The following is an 18,065-nucleotide window of genomic DNA, read 5'->3' as shown; positions in this document are numbered from 1 at the left end:
GCTCCAAAATCACTGCAGATGCTGATTGCAGCCATGAAATTAAAAGACGCTTGCTCCTTGGAAGGAAAGTTATGACCAACCTTGATAGTATATTAAAAAGCAGAGACATTACTTTGCCAACCAAGGCCCGTCTAGTCAAGGCAATGGTTTTTCCCGTGGTCATGTATGGATGTGAGAGTTGGACTGTGAAGAAGGCTGATCGCCGAAGAATCGATGCTTTTGAACTGTGGTGTTGGAGAAGACTCTTGAGAGTCCCTTATACTGCAAGGAGATCCAACCAGTCCATTCTAAAGGAGATCAATCCTGGATGTTCATTGGAGGGACTGATGCTAAAGCTGAAACTGCAATACTTTGGCCACCTCATGCGACGAGTTGACTCATTGGAAAAGACTCTGATGCTGGGAAAGGTTGGGGGCGGGAGGAGAAGGGGACGACGGAGAATGAGATGGCTGGATGGCATCACCGACTCTGTGGACATGAGTTTGAGTGTACTCCGGGAGTTGGTGATGGACAGGGAGGCCTGGCGTGCTGTGATTCATGGGGTCGCAGAGAGTCGGACACGACTGAGCGACTGATCTGATCTGATCTGATCTGAATCCAAAATAGGTCTCACTGGGTGAAGTAGAGTGAAGGGAGCAAAGTCCACCTTCACTTAGTGATCAATATAAATATCATGATAATGTCATTTACAGCAACAGGGAGGGACCTAGAGATTGTCATACTAAGTGAAATCAGTCAGAGAGAAACATCATATGAGATCGCTTATAGGTGAAATCTCTTGAGCAAGCTCCAGGAGTTTTAGCAAGCTCTGGGAGTTTGTGATGGGCAGGGAAGAATAGCATGCTTCAGTCCACAGGGTCGCAAAGAGTTGGACACAACGGAGTGACTGAACTAAACTGAACTGATAGGTGGAATCTTTTTTAAAAAAAGAAAAGGAACAAATGAACTTATCTACAAAACAGAGAGTTACAGATATACAAAACAAACTATGGTTACTGGGCGTAAGTGAGGGGGAGGGATGAATTTGGAGATTAGGGTTGACATATACACACTACTACATATAAAACAGATAACTAATAAGGACCTGCTGTATAGCAGAGAGAACTCTACTCAATACTCTGTAAAGGCCTATATGGGAAAAGAATCTAAAAAAGAGTGTGCGTGTATACATATATGTGTATATATATATATACACATACACACACACACACAACCTATATAAATATATATACACACATAACTGATTCACTTTGAGATATACCTGACACTAACACAACATTGTAAAGCAACTATATGACAATAAAATTTTTAAAATATTACTATCATGAATATTATGCACCACCTATGAGACATTTTTACCAAAAATCTTTTTCGTTGTTGTTGTTCAGGTGCTAAGTCATGTCCCACTCTTTGTGACCCCATGGACTGCAGCATACTAAGCTTCCTGGTCCTTCACTATCTCCTGAATTTGCTCAAATTCAAGTTTATTAAGTCAGTGATGCCATCCAACCATCTCATCCTCTGTTGTCCCCTTCTCCTCCTGCCCTCAATCTTTCCCAGAAACAGGGTCTTTACCAATGAGTTGGCTCTTTGCATCAGGTGGCCAAAGTATTGGAGCTTCAGCACTAGTCTTTCAAATGAATATTCAGACCGATTTCCTTCAGGATTGACTGGTTTGATCTCCCTGCTGTCCAAGGGATCTCAACTCTCCAAAAATCTTTAACATATTCCTAATGAAGATTTCTGTGTATTCTTCCCACCTCTTCTTAAATTCTTCTGCTTCTGTTAGGTCCATACCATTTCTGTCATTTATCGAGCCCATCTTTGCATGAAATGTTCCCTTGGTATCTCTAATCTTCTTGAAGAGATCTCTAGTCTTTCCCATTCTGTTGTTTTCCTCTATTTCTTTGCATTGATCACTGAGGAAGGCTTTCTTATCTCTCCTTGCTATTCTTTGGAACTCTGCATTCAAATGGGTATATCTTTCTTTTTCTCCTTTGCTTTTCATTTCTCTTCCTTTTACAGCTATTTGTAAGGCCTCCTCAGTCAGCCATTTTGCTTTTTTGCATTTCTTTTCCATGGGGATGGTCTTGATCCCTGTCTCCTGTACAATGTCACGAACCTCTGTCCATAGTTCATCAGGCACTCTGTCTATCAGATCTAGTCCCTTAAATCTATTTCTCACTTCCACTGTATAATCATAAGGGACTTGATTTAGGTCATACCTGAATGGTCTAGTGGTTTTCCCTACTTTCTTCAATTTCAGTCTGAATTTGGCAATAAGGCGTTCATGATCTGAGCCACAGTCAGCTCCCAGTTTTGCTTTTGCTGACTGTATAGAGCATCTCCATTTTGGCTCAAAGAATATAATCAATCTCATTTCGGTGTTGGCCATCTGGTGATGTCCATGTGTAGAGTCTTCTCTTGTGTTGTTGGAAGAGGGTGTTTGCTATGACCAGTGAATTCTCTTGGCAAAACTCTATTAGCCTTTGCCCTGCTTCATTCTGTGCTCCAAGGCCAAATTTGCCTGTTACCCCAGGTGTTTCTTGACTTCCTACTTTTGCATTCCTGTCCCCTATAATGAAAAGCACATCGTTTTTCGGTGATAGTTCTAAAAGGTCTTGGAGGTCTTCATAGAACCGTTAAACTTTAGATTCTTCAGCGTTACTGGTTGGGGCATAGGCTTGGACCACCGTGATATTGAATGGTTTGCCTTGGAAACGAAGAGAGATCATTCTGTCGTTTTTGAGATTGCATCCACGTACTGCATTTCCGACTCTTTTGTTGACCGTGATGTCTACTCCATTTCTTCTAAGGGATTCCTGCTCACAGTAGTAGATATAATGGTCATCTGAGTTAAATTCACCCATTCCAGTCCATCTTAGTTCGCTGATTCCTAGAATTTCAAAGTCACTCTTGCCATCTCCTGTTTGACCACTTCCAATCTGCCTTGATTCATGGACCTAACATTCCAGGTTTCTATGCAATATTGCCCTTTACAGCATCACACCTTGCTTCTATCACCAGTCACATCCACAACTGGGTATTGTTTTTGCTTTGGCTCCATCCCTTCATTCTTTCTGGAGTTATTTCTCCACTGATCTCCTGTAGCATATTCGTCACCTACCAACCTGGGGAGTTCTGCTTTCAGTATCCTATCATTTTGCCTTTTCATACTGTTCATGGGGTTCTCAACGCAAGAATACTGAAGTGGTTTGCCATTCCCTTCTCCAGCAGACCACATTCTGTCAGACCACTGTACAAAAAAGATCTTCACAACCCAGATAATCACGATGGTGTGATCACTCACCTAGAGCCAGCATCCTGGAATGTGAAGCCAAGTGGGCCTTAGAAAGCATCACTACGAACAAAGCTAGTGGAGGTGATGGAATTCCAGTTAAGCTATTTCAAATCCTGAAGGATGATGCTGTGAAAGTGCTGCACTCAATATGCCAGCAAATTTGGAAAACTCAGCAGTGGCCACAGGACGGGAAAAGGTCAGGTTTCATTCCAATCCCAAAGAAAGGCAATGCCAAAGAATGCCCAAACTACCACACAATTGGACTCATCTCACACGCTAGTGAAGTAATGCTCAAAATTCTCCAAGCCAGGCTTCAGCAATATGTTAACCGTGAACTTCCAGATGTTCAAGCTGGTTTTAGAAAAGTCAGAGGAACCAGAGATCAAATTGCCAACATCTGCTGGATCATCAAAAAAGCAAGAGAGTTCCAGAAAAACATCTATATCTGCTTTATTGACTATGCCAAAGCCTTTCACTGTGTGGATCACAATAAACTGTGGAAAATTCTTAAATAGATGGGAATCCCAGACCACCTGACCTGCCTCTTGAGAAACGTGTATGCAGGTCAGGAAGCATCAGTTAGAACTGGACATGGAACAACAGACTGGTTCCAAATAGGAAAAGAAGTACATCAAGACTGTATTATTCACCCTGCTTGTTTAACTTGTATGCAGAGTACATCATGAGAAACGCTGGGCTGGAAGAAGCACAAGCTGGAATCAAGATTGCCGGGAGAAATATCAATAACCTCAGATATGCAGATGACACTACCCTTATGGCAGAAAGTGAAGAAGAACTAAAGAGCCTCTTGATGAAAGTGAAAGAGGAAAGTGAAAATGTTGAATTAAAGCTCAACATTCAAAAAACTAAGATCATGGCATCTGATTCCATCACTTCATGGGAAATAGATGGGGAAACAGTGTCAGACTTCATTTTTTTGGGCTCCAAAATCACTGCAGATGGTGACTGCAGCCATGAAATTAAAAGACGCTTACTCCTTGGAAGGAAAGTTATGACCAATCTAGAGAGCATATTAAAAAGCAGAGAGACTACTTTGCCAACAGAGGTCCGTCTAGTCAAGGCTATCGTTTTTCCAGTGGTCAGGTATGGATGTGAAAGTTGGACTATGAAGAAAGGTGAGTGCCAAAGAATTGATGCTTTTGAACTGTGGTGTTGGAGAAGACTCTTGAGAGTCCCTTGGACTGCAAGGAGATCCAACCAGTCCATCCTAAAGGAGACCAGTCCTGGGTGTTCATTGGAAGGACTGATGCTGAGGCTGAAACACCAATACTTTGGCCACCTCATGCAAAGAGTTGACTCACTGGAAAAGACCCTGATGCTGGGAAGCATTGGATGCAGGAGGAGAAGGGGACGACAGAGGATGAGATGGCTGGATGGCATCATCAACTCGATGGACATGAGTTTGAGTGAACTCTGGGTGTTGGTGATGGATAGGGAAGCCTGGCGTGCTGTGATTCATGGGGTCGCAAAGAGTTAGACCCGACTGAGGGACTGACCTGAACTGAACTGAATCAAGCCTTTAGAGCTAACTTCTAATATACAGGAAATAATAGGAACTAAAGGATTTCATCTTGCACTCAAAAGGGAAAGGAAAAAAAAAATCCAGATATTGGCAGATTGTATCCATCTGCAGCCTCATGGGGAGAATCCACAGCTCTGATTTTTCTAGCTGCCTACATTCCCTGAAGGTCATGGCATCTCGTTCCATCAGTTCATGGCAAATAGATGAGAAAACAGTGGAAACAGTGACAGACTTTATTTTCTTAGGCTCCAAAATCACTGCAAATGGTGACTGCAGCCATGATATTAAGATGCTTGCTCCTTGGAAGAAAAGTTATGACTAACCTAGACAGTATATTAAAAAGCAGAGACATCACCTTGCCAACAAAGGTCCATCTAGTCAAAGCTATGGTTTTTGCAGTAGTTATGTATGGATGTGAGAGTTGGAGTACAAAGAAAGCTGAGCACTGAAGAACTGATGCTTTTGAACTGTGGTGTTGGAGAAGACTCTTGAGAGTCTCTTAGACTGCAAGGAGTTCAAACCACTCAATCCTGAAGGAAATCAGTCCTGAATATTCACTGGAAGGACTGATGCTGAAGCTGGAATTCCAATACTTTGGCCACCTGATGCGAAAAACTGACTCACTGGAAAAGACCCTGATGCTGGGAAAGATTGATCGCAGGATGAAAAGTGGATGACAGAGGATGAGATGGCTGAATGGCATCACCGACTTGATGGACATAAGCTTGAGCAATCTCTGGGAGTTGGTGATGGACAGGGAAGCCTGGCGTGCTACAGTCCATGAGGTCGCAAAGAGTCAGACATGACTGAGCAAATGAACTGAACATTCCTTAAATCCAGCCCCCAACTGCACAACTCTGACCTCTTCTTCTATGTGCACATTTCATCTGACTCTCCTGATACCCGTTTACTTTACAAGGACCTTTCTGATCATATTGAACACAACCATATAATCTAGGATGCTTCAATCTCAAGATTCTCAAATCAAACACATCTGCAAAGTGTAAGATAGTCACAGGTTTCAGGAATTCAGACATATACATCTTTGTGGGGCTATTATTCTGTGTACCACAACCCTCCTACATTTTGTGTTAGTGGTGGTGACACATATTATAATTCAATATGTTCACAAATACTTCAGAAAGGAAAGCTCTACCTCTCAGAATGCCAACTAATGAGTGTAGACAGAATAATGAAGTTAGAATAATCACCACTTGGTAAATGTCACAGTAATAACTGACTGAGGAAGAAATCATTCATGAATGCTAATACTAGTAAAAAAATGTTTTATGAAAAAAGGATACTTACATAATCACAAGTACCACCCCACAAAATACTTACCAATTAGCAATAAATAAGTACAAAATACTCCTTAATTGGGCTTCCCTGGTGCCTCAGTGGTAAAGAGTTTGCCTGTGATGCAGGAGACATGGGTTCAATCCCTGGGTCGTGAAGATCTCCTGGAGAAGGAAATGGCAACCCATTCTAGTATTCTTGCCTGGAGTATACCACGGACAGAGGAGCCTGGCGGGCTATACAGTCCATGGGGTCGCAGAGAGTCAGACATGACTGAGCAACTAAACAACAACAACTCCTTAATTAACCTTATAGGAAATAAATCTTTTAAACAAAGTTTAAAAAAGTTTATCACCACAAATTATCATCACAATTAATAAGACAAAATTGACATACCATGCTAACTCTATTTAAAAGAAAGCTAAGAGGTTATATTAATACATAAGTATATTTCAGAGCAAAGACTATAAAGCAGAGATAAAGGGCATTTCATAATGATAAAGGGGCCAATTAATGAAGAGGACATAATTCTAAATGTTTATGCAACTAATGACAGCTTCAAAATTCATGAAACAAACAGTGAAAGAACTTCAAGGAGTAGAATTTAGAAAGATGCAAATGATAACCCTGTATACGAGACAGGAAAAGAGACACAGATGTATAGAACAGTCTTTGGGACTCTGTGGGAGAGGGTGAGGGTGGGATGGTTTGGGAGAATGGCATTGAAGCATGTATATTATCATATGTGAAATGAATCGCCAGTTCAGGGTCGATGCATGTTACAGGATGCTCGGGGCTGGTATGCAGGGATGACCCAGAGGGAGGATGAGGGGAGGAGGGAGGTGGGAGGGGGGTTTGGGAGGGGGAACTCATGTACACCCGGGGCGAATTCATGTCAATGTATGGCAAAACCAACCAATATAATATTGTAAAATAATTAGCCTCCAATAAAAAAAAAAACTTCAAGGAGAAACAGAAAAACCTACAAGTATAGTCAGACATCTCAATAACCCTCTCTTAATGACCGATGTGCTTCCCTGGTGGCTCAGATGGTAAAGAATTTGCCTACAATGCAGGAGACCTGGGTTCAATTCCTGGTTCAGGAAGATCCCCTAGAGAAGGGAATGGCAACTCACTCCAGAATTCTTGCCTGGAGAATCCCATGGACAGAGGAGCCTGGCAGGCTGTAGTCCATGGGATCGCAAAGAGTTGAACACAACTGAGCAACTAACATGTACTTACTTACACTTAATGATTGATAAAACAAGTAGGCAGAAAGCCAAGGAGGACAGAGTAGATTTGATCCACACTACCAACCAATTTCACCAGATTGAGAAGCACAGAATAGTCCACCTAATATCAACAAATTACATTTTCTTCTTCAATTCAGAAAGAACATTACCCAAGATAGACCAAACTTTGAGCTACAGAATGCCATGTCATGTTAAGTAGCTTCAGTCATGTTCGATTCTTTGCAGCCCCATGGACTGGAGCTCACCAGGATCCCCTGTCCAAGGGAATCTGCAGGCAAGAATACTGGAGTGGGCTGCCATTTCCTTCTCCAGGAGATCTTTTCATCCCCGGGATCAAACCCACATCTCTTAAGTCTCTGCATTGGCAGGCAGGTTCTTTACCACTAGATCCACCTGGGAAGCCTGAGTTACAGAGTAAGTTTCACTAAATTCAAAAGGATGCAAGTCAAAGAAAAGTATGTTCTCTGGCCGCAATGGAATTCTAGCAAAAGTAAAAAACAGAAAGATCTCTAGAAAATCCACATTTATTTGGAAGCCAACTACACATAACTATGGTCAAAGACAAAATCAAAAAGGAAATTAGAAAGTATTTTGAATAACGTTAAAATGTGACATAGCAGAATCTGCACTATGACACTAAAGTAGTAGTTAGGGGAAATTTTATGGTACTAAATGTTTATATGAGAAAAGAAAAAAGGTTTTAAGTCAATGACCACGGGCACCACCTCCAAAGTCTAGAAAAAGGAGAGCAGCTAAACCCAAAGTAAGCACAAGAAAAAAAAATAATAAAGATGACAACAAAAATCAACAAAAGAAGAAAAACAATAGAGAATATAAATAAAGAAGTGCTGGTTCTTTGAGAAGATCAGTAGAATTGACAAATCTTTCTCCAGACTTATAAGGGAAAATATGATGACACAAATTACCATTATAGAAACAGCAGAGGTGACATCATTACATATTCTGCAGACATGAAAAGAATATTAAGGAGTAGTATAAACAACTTTATGTCAATGAATATAACATTTAAATGAAATGGACCACTTCACTAAAAGATACAAGTGCATCCAAGAAGAAAGAAATAGCCTTAAAATTCCTAACCTATTAAAGGAATCTAAATTACAGTAAAAACAAAACTTACTTTATATGAAAAACTCCAGGCCCCAATAACTTCACTAGTAAACACTACCAAACATTTAAGGAAGGAATCATACACACCCTTCACAAACACTTTCAGAAAAAAAAGAGATGAGGGAAACACTTCCTAACTAAAGTCTATGAGCCAATGTTAGCCGGATACAAAAACAAGATAAAGGTACCACAAGTAAAGAAAAGTACAGACAAATATTGCAAGAATACGGACAGAAAAATCCTCAGAAAAATCCTAGTAATCCAAATCTAAAAATAAATAAAAAGGATTATATACCATGATCAAGTAGAATTTGCAAGGTTGATTCAACACACAAAAATCAACCAATGATATACACCATGGTATTAGAATAAAGGATAAAAAAACACAACTATCTCAGTGGATGCAGAAAAGACATTTGACAAAGTTCAACAGACTTTTGTTAAAAAAATCTCAGAAAATGGAAAATTGAAAAACTGAAAGAACTTTAATCCGAAAAAGGGTATCTGTGAAAAGCCTACAACTAACATCACACTTAACAGCAAAATACTAGAAAGCTTTTCCTCTAAGTCAGGAATAAGGCAAGGATGTTGAACCTTGCAGCTTCTAATTCATATAGTACTGGAAATCCTATCCACAGTAGTTAGGTGGGGAGGGTGGTGCGGGGAGTGGGAAGGCATCTAAGTTGAAAAAGGAAAAGTAAAATGATCTCTGTTTGCAGATAACATGATCTTATATCCCCAAAGACTCTACATAAAGAAAAAGTTAGAGTTAATAAAGAATTCAGAAATGTTTCAGGATATAAAGTCAACAGACAAAAATCAGTTGCACTTTTGTACGTTGACAACAAACAATCTGAAAAGAAAATTAACAATTATACTGAAAACTATAAAACATTGCTAAAAGAAATTAAAGAAGATGCCAAAAAATGGAAAGACATCCTGTGTTCATAGATTGGAAGACATAAAATTAAGATGCCAATACTATCCACAACAATCTACAGGTTCAATGCAATCCCTATCAAAACTCAAAGAATATTTTTTGCAGGAATAGAAATAATCTCAAGGAACCCCAAGTATCCAAAACAATCTTGAAAAAGAAAATAGAAGTCTCATAGTTCCTAGTTTCAAAATATATTACAATGCTACAGTAATCAAAACAGTTTGGTACTGGCATAAAGATGAATATATAGACCAAAGGAATAGAAGCCCAGAAACAAACCCTCTAATATAAGGTCAAATAATCTCCAACAAGGGTGCCAAGACCACTCAATGGAGAAAGGACAGTGTCTTCAACAAAGGGGATGCGAAAACTGGATATCTACATGCATAAGAATGAAGTTAAATCTTTACTTACATCATACAGGAAAATTAACTAAAAGTGGGTTAAAGACCTAAACTTAAGAGTGAACTCTATAAAACTCTTCAGAGAAAACATGGTAGGAAAGTTTCATGACATTGGATTTGGCAATGATTTCTTGGATATAACAGCAAAAGCACAAGTTAACAAAAGGAAAAATGGGTAATCTCAGTTCAGTTCAGTCACTCAGTTGTGTCCAACTCTTTGCGACCTCATGAATTACAGCATGCCAGGCCTCCCTGACCATCACCAACTCCCGGAGTTCACCCAAACTCATGTCCATCGAGTTGGTGATGCCATCCAGCCATCTCGTCCTCTGTTGTCCCCTTCTCCTCCTGCCCCCAACCCTTCCCAGCATCAGGGTCTTTTCCAATGAGTCAACTCTTCGCATGAGGTGGCCAAAGTATTGGAGTTTCAGCTTCAACATCAGTCCTTCCAATGAACACCCAGGACTGATCTCCTTTAGAATGAACTGGCTGGATCTCCTTGCAGTCCAAGGGACTCTCAAGAGTCTTCTTCAACACCACAGTTCAAAAGCATCAATTCTTCGGCGCTCAGCTTTCTTCACGGTCCAACTCTCACATCCACATATGACTACTAGAAAAACCATAGCCTTGACGAGACGGACCTTTGTTGGCAAAGTAATGTCTCTACTTTTTAATATGCTATCTAGGTTGGTCATAACTTTCCTTCCAAGGAATAAGTGTCTTTTAATTTCATGGCTGCAATCACCATCTTCAGTGATTCTGGAGCCCCCAAAAATAAAGTCTGACACTGTTTCCATTGTTTCCCAATCTATTTCCCATGAAGTGATGGGACCAGATGCCAGTGAAAAACTTTCATGCATCAAAGGACACTATCAAGAGAGTGAAAAGACAGTACCTACAATGGAAGAAAATATTTACAAAATAGTTATCTGATAAGAGATTGTATATTTAGAATATATAAACAAATGGTACAACTCAACAACAACAAAAAATCAGTTGAAAAATGGGCAAAGGACCTGAATAAACATTTCTCCAAAGAAGATAAAGGGCAAAAAATAAATGAAAAGATTTCAACAATTCAGCCATTCAGTTCAGTTCAATTCAGTCACTCAGTCGTGACCGACTCTTTGCGACCCCATGAATCACAGCACGCCAGGCCTCCCTGTCCATCACCAACTCCTGGAGTTCACTCAAAGTCATGTCCATTGAGTCAGTGATGCCATCCAGCCATCTCATTCTCTGTCGTCCCCTTCTCCTCCCGCCCCCAATCCTTCCCAGCATCAGAGTCTTTTCCAATGAGTCAACTCTTCGCATGAGGTGGCCAAAGTATTGGAGTTTCAGCTTTAGCATCAGTCCTTCCAATGAACACCCAGGAGCGATCTCCTTTAGAATGGACTGGTTGGTAGGGAAATGTAAATCAAAACCTCAAGGAGATACCACAACATACCTACTGAGGATGACTATAATAAAAAAAAAAAAAAGCATTGGTGAAGATGTGGAGAAGTTGGGACGTTTGTGCATTGCTGGTAGGAATGTAAAATGGTGTACTTTAGCTGCTATATAGCACAGGGAGCTCAGCTCTGTGCTCTGTGATGACCTAGAAGAATGGGATGAGGCTGAGGTGGGATAGAGGCTCGAGAGAGGAGGGATATATGTATACATATTGCTGATTCACATTGTTGTACAGCAGAAACTAACACAATATTGTAAAGCAATTATGTGTGTGTGTTAAGTTGCTCACTCATGTCCAACTCTTTGCAACCACATGGATTGTAGCCCGCCAGGCTCCTCTGTTCATGAAATTCTCCAGGCAAGAATATTGGAGTGGGTTGCCATGCCCTTCTTCAATAGATCTTCCTGGCCCAGGGGTTGAACCTGGGTCTCCTGCATTGCAGTTAGATTATTTACCATTTGAGCTACCCAGGAAGCCCAAAGCAATTATACTCCAATTAAAAATAACATAAATAATACAAAAAATAAAATGTATAATAAACTTGTATAATTTATATAAAGTATATAATAATGTATATAATGTGTAATAAACCATTCTAATAAATAAATAAAATTAAATTAAATAAGATACTGCACTCACTGTGGAAAAGTTTAGCAGCAGTTCCTCAAAAAGTTAAACATAGAATTACCATATGATTCAGAAATTCTGCTTCTTGGTCTATATCCAAAAGAACTGAAAGCAAGGACTCAAACAGATAATTGTATACCCTAGTATTCTTTTTAATGTTTAGCAATATAACAGGTAAAAATATTTCATTCTTTACATGTTTCTTAGATTATTAATGAGGTTGGTTATCTTTTTATACATTTCTTAATCACCCACTTTTCTTCACTTGTGTACTGATTATTTGACCATTTTTCTGTGTTTGCGTGGGGGTGGGAGGATATTCTAAATGAAAAACAAGCACTTTGAAAGTTCTTGATACATGCTGAAAAATTTTAATAACTAATATTTATGCTTTTATAATAAATCTGATTCACTCAGCATTTACTGAATTTTTACTCTACAAAGGAATTAGAGGATATGGGAAGAAATAACCTGTGTCTTCAGGGATTTATAAATCAGAACTATTTTCCTATTAATACATACAAGTATAAGTTTGATTACCTCATCTTTTTTGACAAATATGTTCATGATTGAAATGCAAAATCTAATAGGAAAAAGTTTTAACATATATGAACATATGGGATGACCTTAGAGGTTGGAACTATTCATCAACATATCTTGAGGTTACAAGAGTATAACTCATCATCAAAAAAACAAGAGATAATAAATCTTGGCAAGGACATAGAAAAGAGGGAACCCTTATGCATTGCTGACAAGATGTAAAGTGGTAAAGCCACTTTGGAAAATAATAGGAAGTTTCTCAAAAAATTAAAAATAGAATTACCATATGATCTAGCAATTCTACTCTGGGTATATATCCACAGGAAATGAAATCACTGTGTCAAAGAGAGATCTGGACTTCCATGTTCACTGCAGCATTATTTATAATAGCCAAGTTACAGAAACAACCTAAGTGTCTATCAATAGATAAATGGATAAATAAAATGTGAGATATATATATACACACACACACATACATATCATGGAATACTATTCCACCATTAAAAAGAAGGAAATCCTGTCATTTGGGACAACATGAATAGAACTTGGTTGCATTATACTAAGTGAAATTAGTCAGAGAGAGAAAGATAAATACTGTATGTGGAATCTTAAAAAAAAAAAAAAAACTTACAAAAAGACCAGAGCTGTGGTTACCAGAGGCAGGGAGTAAAGGGTAAGAAAATTGAATGAAGGTGGTCAAAAGGTACAAATTTACACTTATAAGATAAATAAGTACTAGGGATGTAGTGTACAAATGATGATTATAGTTAACGCTGCTGTATGATATATTTGAAAGTTGCTAAGAGAGTAAATCCTGAAAGCTCTCATCAAAAGGAAAAAAATATTTTTTTCTTTTTTCTAGTATCTATATGAGGTGATGGATGTTATTAAACTTATTGTGATAATTATTTTGCAATATATGTAAGTCAAGTCCTTATGCTGTCCTCCTTAAACTTATACAATGCTGTACGTGTATTATACCTCAATACACCTTTAAGCAAAAAGACTGCTAACTTCAGTCCACCTTATTATATCTATAAATTTATTTTAAATCACACCTCTTGATGGACAGGAAAAATCAGAATTAAATCTATATCTGTTCTGGGCTTCCTTGGTGGTACAGTAGTTAAGAATCCACCTGCCAATGCAGGGACATGGGTTCGATCCCTGGTCCAAGAAGATCCCATATGCCCATGTCCCACATTACTGAGCCCACATGCCACAACTACTAAAGCCCATGCACACTGGAGCCTGTGCTCCACAAAGAGAAGCCACTGCAACCAGACGCCCACTCACCACAATTAGGGAAAGCCCCCACAGCCACAAAGACCTAGCACAGCAACAAAGCAGCAACAAAGACCTAGCACAGCCAAAAATCAATAAGTGAATCTTTAAAAAAATCTGTATCTGTTCTTTTTAAATATATATATATGCCTTAGAAATATAACAATATAGAATCACAGAAGTCTTAACAAAGGTCAGCAAATAAAATCTCTCAGGTGAAGGCAGTGTTATTATATATATTATACTGTATATATATATATATACAGTTATATATGGAGAAGGAAATGGCAACCCACTCCAGTATTCTTGCCTGGAGAACTCCATGGACAGAAGAGCCTGGTGGGCTACAATCCATGGAGTTGCAAAGAGTTGAACACAACTGAGCGACTTGACTTTGACTTCATATATACAGTTATATATATAATCACTGAAGAGAGAAGGATCTGTCCAATTTTTGAAGTTTCAATGAAGACCACAAATCCCAGTGACTCACAATTTATCATTTCAGTGTCAACCTACAGAGATTATTTGGCAAATTACACTTCTACTGCCTTTTGGCTCTGTGATTTTATTGTGTAATTCTGGTCAATTTAGTGCATATGCCTACAGGGACTTTGGCCTATAAGCATAAAGTAAATAAAGAGGTCTCATAGCAGGTTGATGTTAAATAGAAGTGAACTAATCAGTCATCAGGTTAAAAAAGATCTATAAAGTTAAAAAAAAAATTAGCCCACTGTCAGGAATGACATAACTGTCCACAAAGCTAAGTCTCCCTCACTGACAGACTTGAGCAGTGGCCTATTTAAGGAGATAACAGGTGAGAGGGCAGCCTAGGAAAGAGACAAGCTATCAGCCCAACACATTCTGAAATCTACCAGTTGGAATTTCTATATATACACCTGAAAAGATGACCAATTCATACAAAATTCATGCATTCATTACTCCACCATATGCAAGAAACTAGAGGATACAGATTGCATGATTTCTTCTAACACCTACATTTTTTCTTACTGAGTGATTATAGTGTATGCTCACAATCCTTTTTATTTAACATATAATGTTATTATTAAGGGCTTCCCTTCTGGCTCAGCTAGTAAAGAATCTGCCTGCTATGTGGGAGACCTGGGTTCGATCCCTGGCTTGGGAAGATCCCCTGGAGAATGGAAAGGCTACCCACTCTAGTATTCTGGCCTGGAGAATTCCATGGACTGTGTAGTCCGTGGGGATGTTATTAAATGAATAACATTATTAAATGGGGTAGTTATTAAACTACTTATTAACTTATTAATGTTATTCAATGAAAAGATGTTTAAACTAGCTAAAAATAAAATTTGGGAAATACAAATTAGATATTAACTGAAACAGTAACATCGTATATTTTGTTCATCATGGTGGCAAAAACTTAAAAGACCAATGTATTTATTCAATATGATCAAGGGTGAGAAAAATATTTTACCATCCTGTCAATCAAGTATAAAACACTATGGGACTTTCCTAGTGGTCCAATGAATAAAACTCCATGCTTCCACTGCAGGGGGCTCAGGTTCCAACCCTGATCAGGGAACCAAGATCCCATATGCTGCACAGCATAATCAGAAAAAAAAATGTATAAATCACTATAGCTATTTTTGGAGGGCAGTTTTGCAATGCCTATCAAGATTATCACATGTATATGACCCTTCGCCAAGCAATTTTACTTAAAAGACTATAATCTACAAAAATATGTACACAGATGTTCAAAGCTATAGGGTAAGCACACTTAAAATAGTTAAAACTTGGAGATTTCCTAAACATCAATAAAGAAATAGATTATGATGCATTCATACTATAGAAGACTACATAGCAGTTAAAGAGAATAAGCTAAATCTACATATACTGACATGGAACCATATCCATAAATAGAAAAAGGTCTAGAAAGAGACAAACCATTAAAAGTGATTACCCTTTGTGGCGATGACTTTCTGTTTGTTTTTTTTTTTACTTTATATACTTATAATTTCATTAAATAAGCATGTATTACTTTAGTATTCAGAAAAAATAATAAAGAAAAAGCTAAAATTGGCTAAACATACTTTCTTTGCTTGAACTGGATATATCTATTTTTTTCTAGAGCTTTAGACATCTGCAGATAGTGTTTTCCAAACACAAGAGGAAGCAGGTCACATACAGTTCCTGTTTCTGAAAACAAAAAAAAACGTTAAGGGTGACAAAGAAAAAGGAGACTGTATAAAATAAAGGAAGTGAGGGAAAGATTAGTAAAAGATGGTTGATAGAGAAGTGTGGGAAAAGGAATTCTTTTAGTGCTGGGCCTGAAAATAATGAACAGAATATAATGCTTTAACCTAAAATTAAAAAGAGAAGCAAAAAAGGAAAACTGAGAAATAGGTTTCTTCAGTCACAGAGAGTGTAAGCAGCAACAACAAATCTCACTACAATTAGTTTTAAAAGACTATAAAAACCCAACTGTGATCAGGAAATTTTACATACTTTCAGAAAAAGAAAAACAAACTAGTTACCAAACTGGTTGAGAATCTTTGGAAAAGCATGGAAAACACACAGCATGTCCTAATAATCTGACTTTAGGGATGGATTTTGGACAAAGGAATTTGCAAATTTTCCATAAGCAAAATGAATTGTTTTCTTCAATCCTAGTAATATCAACAGTCTATCAAATTAGAAATGAGACACATATAAATTAGTTAGGTCCCCTACATACTAACCTTCAAGTTGCAAACTTTCAAAGATATGAATCTGCATTCACAAGTCCGAACACATTAGTTTACATGTATGGCATACATTGTCACATGCATGCATCCTCTGCAAGTGGTTGTCCTTTTGTGTAAAAGCATGAGCTAGAGCAGCAAAAGGATGACTTCACTGAACTCCTTGTCATGCAACATGAGAAGCTTACTAATGGAAGATGTGATGAAACCAGAGGCTGAGAGAAAGGATGAAGAGAGACAACAGGAAGAAGTAACTAAAGAAACAAACAGATTCACAATGCGGGAAATGGCAAGATTTTCTTTATTTGAGGAGGCACAGTTTCTGAGGCACAGGACCCAAAGGTTGCAGCAGTCATTCAGAATGCAAATCCAGTGCAACCATGTCATCTATGACAATATAAAAAGAGTTACTACCCAGCTATTACTGGATCGCTTTTTCAAGAGGGTAGATAGAATTGAATCCAGCAAGGAACCAGAAACTGTGCCATCTGCATTAGGCATGAGTGAAATTGCAGCTTGCACTCCATCTTCTATTGTTGACAATCTTTCAGCTCTACCATCTCCCACCTCCTCTCCTTCCTCCAGGAAGTAACTCTTCTTACTTGTTCACTAGATGCCAGCACCTGTATGCCAGGTGTTGTACTGTGCATGCGTGCTAAGTCCCTTCAGTCGTGTCTCACTCTGTGAGACCCCAAGGACTGCAGCCCGCCAGGCTCCTCTGTCCATGGGATTCTCCAGTCAAGAACACTGGAGTGGACTGCCATGCCCTCCTCCAGGGGGTCTTCCCAACCCAGGGATCAAACCCACGTCTCTTATGTCTCCTGCACTGGGAGACGGGTTCTTTACCACTGGCTCAACCTGGAAAGCCCTGTTGTACTGTACTATTGTTATTTTTCAAGGTACTTACTCTAAGATTTAAAATGTTTTCCTTATTATTGTATTTATGTATTATTTCTGTGAAAAGTACTATAAACCTATAGTATAGTACTACATAGCCAAGTGCATTAGTTGGGTACCTAGGCTAACTTCATCGGACTTAATTTTTTAATTGGACTTATGAACACACTCTCAGAATGGAACTCATTCATATATAGGGGACTTGCTGTACTTATAAAACTCTATGAATAAGCAGTTACAGAGGGCTGCATGTTAAATGAAAATGTTGACATTAGGAGATTAATATGGTGGTTTGATTTTGAGAGAATCTTTCTTTTTTTAGGCTCAACAACAACAAATAACACCAATATATCTGCCCTGGGCAAAATAATTTTAGAGGTTATACTGTCTTGATAATTAAAACATTAGTCATTTCAACCTGCCTAAAAATGGTATCAATAAAATTGATGAAACACTTTACTGAACATTCTCTCTACTCAAAACGATGAAAGACCTGTATCTCCACCCTGTCATATCATTTCTATTCTGAGACTTATAGGTTGACATTCTTCCCAGAGAAAAAAATTCTTTGCTCAATATACTAAAAGCAAAGGAATACAGTAATTTATTCTCATGACTTTTATGGTATCCAATATAAAGATATATATATTAGATACCATAAAAGTCATGAGAA

At 38.4% G+C, this 18,065-nt stretch overlaps 1 protein-coding gene across 3 annotated transcripts in view; it reads right to left on the bottom strand.

Moving 5' to 3' along the window:
- Window positions 1-18,065, bottom strand: part of ATP7A (ATPase copper transporting alpha) — a 142,277-nt gene that overhangs the window by 97,422 nt on the left and 26,790 nt on the right. The window contains exon 2 of one of the 3 annotated variants that reach the window (XM_088833761.1): window positions 6,186-6,304. The exons of the other annotated variants lie outside the window; for them this stretch is intronic. The gene's annotated coding sequence lies outside the window, so the exon portion shown is untranslated. The remainder of the gene's footprint in view (window positions 1-6,185; window positions 6,305-18,065) is intronic. 3 annotated transcript variants of the gene reach the window in all.

This window comes from Moschus berezovskii, chromosome X (assembly GCF_049115385.1).
Source record: "Moschus berezovskii isolate FMDL1 chromosome X, NW_MosBer_1.0, whole genome shotgun sequence".
NCBI classification, from domain to species: Eukaryota; Metazoa; Chordata; class Mammalia; order Artiodactyla; family Moschidae; genus Moschus; species Moschus berezovskii.
This window is presented reverse-complemented; position numbering and strand designations above follow the sequence as displayed.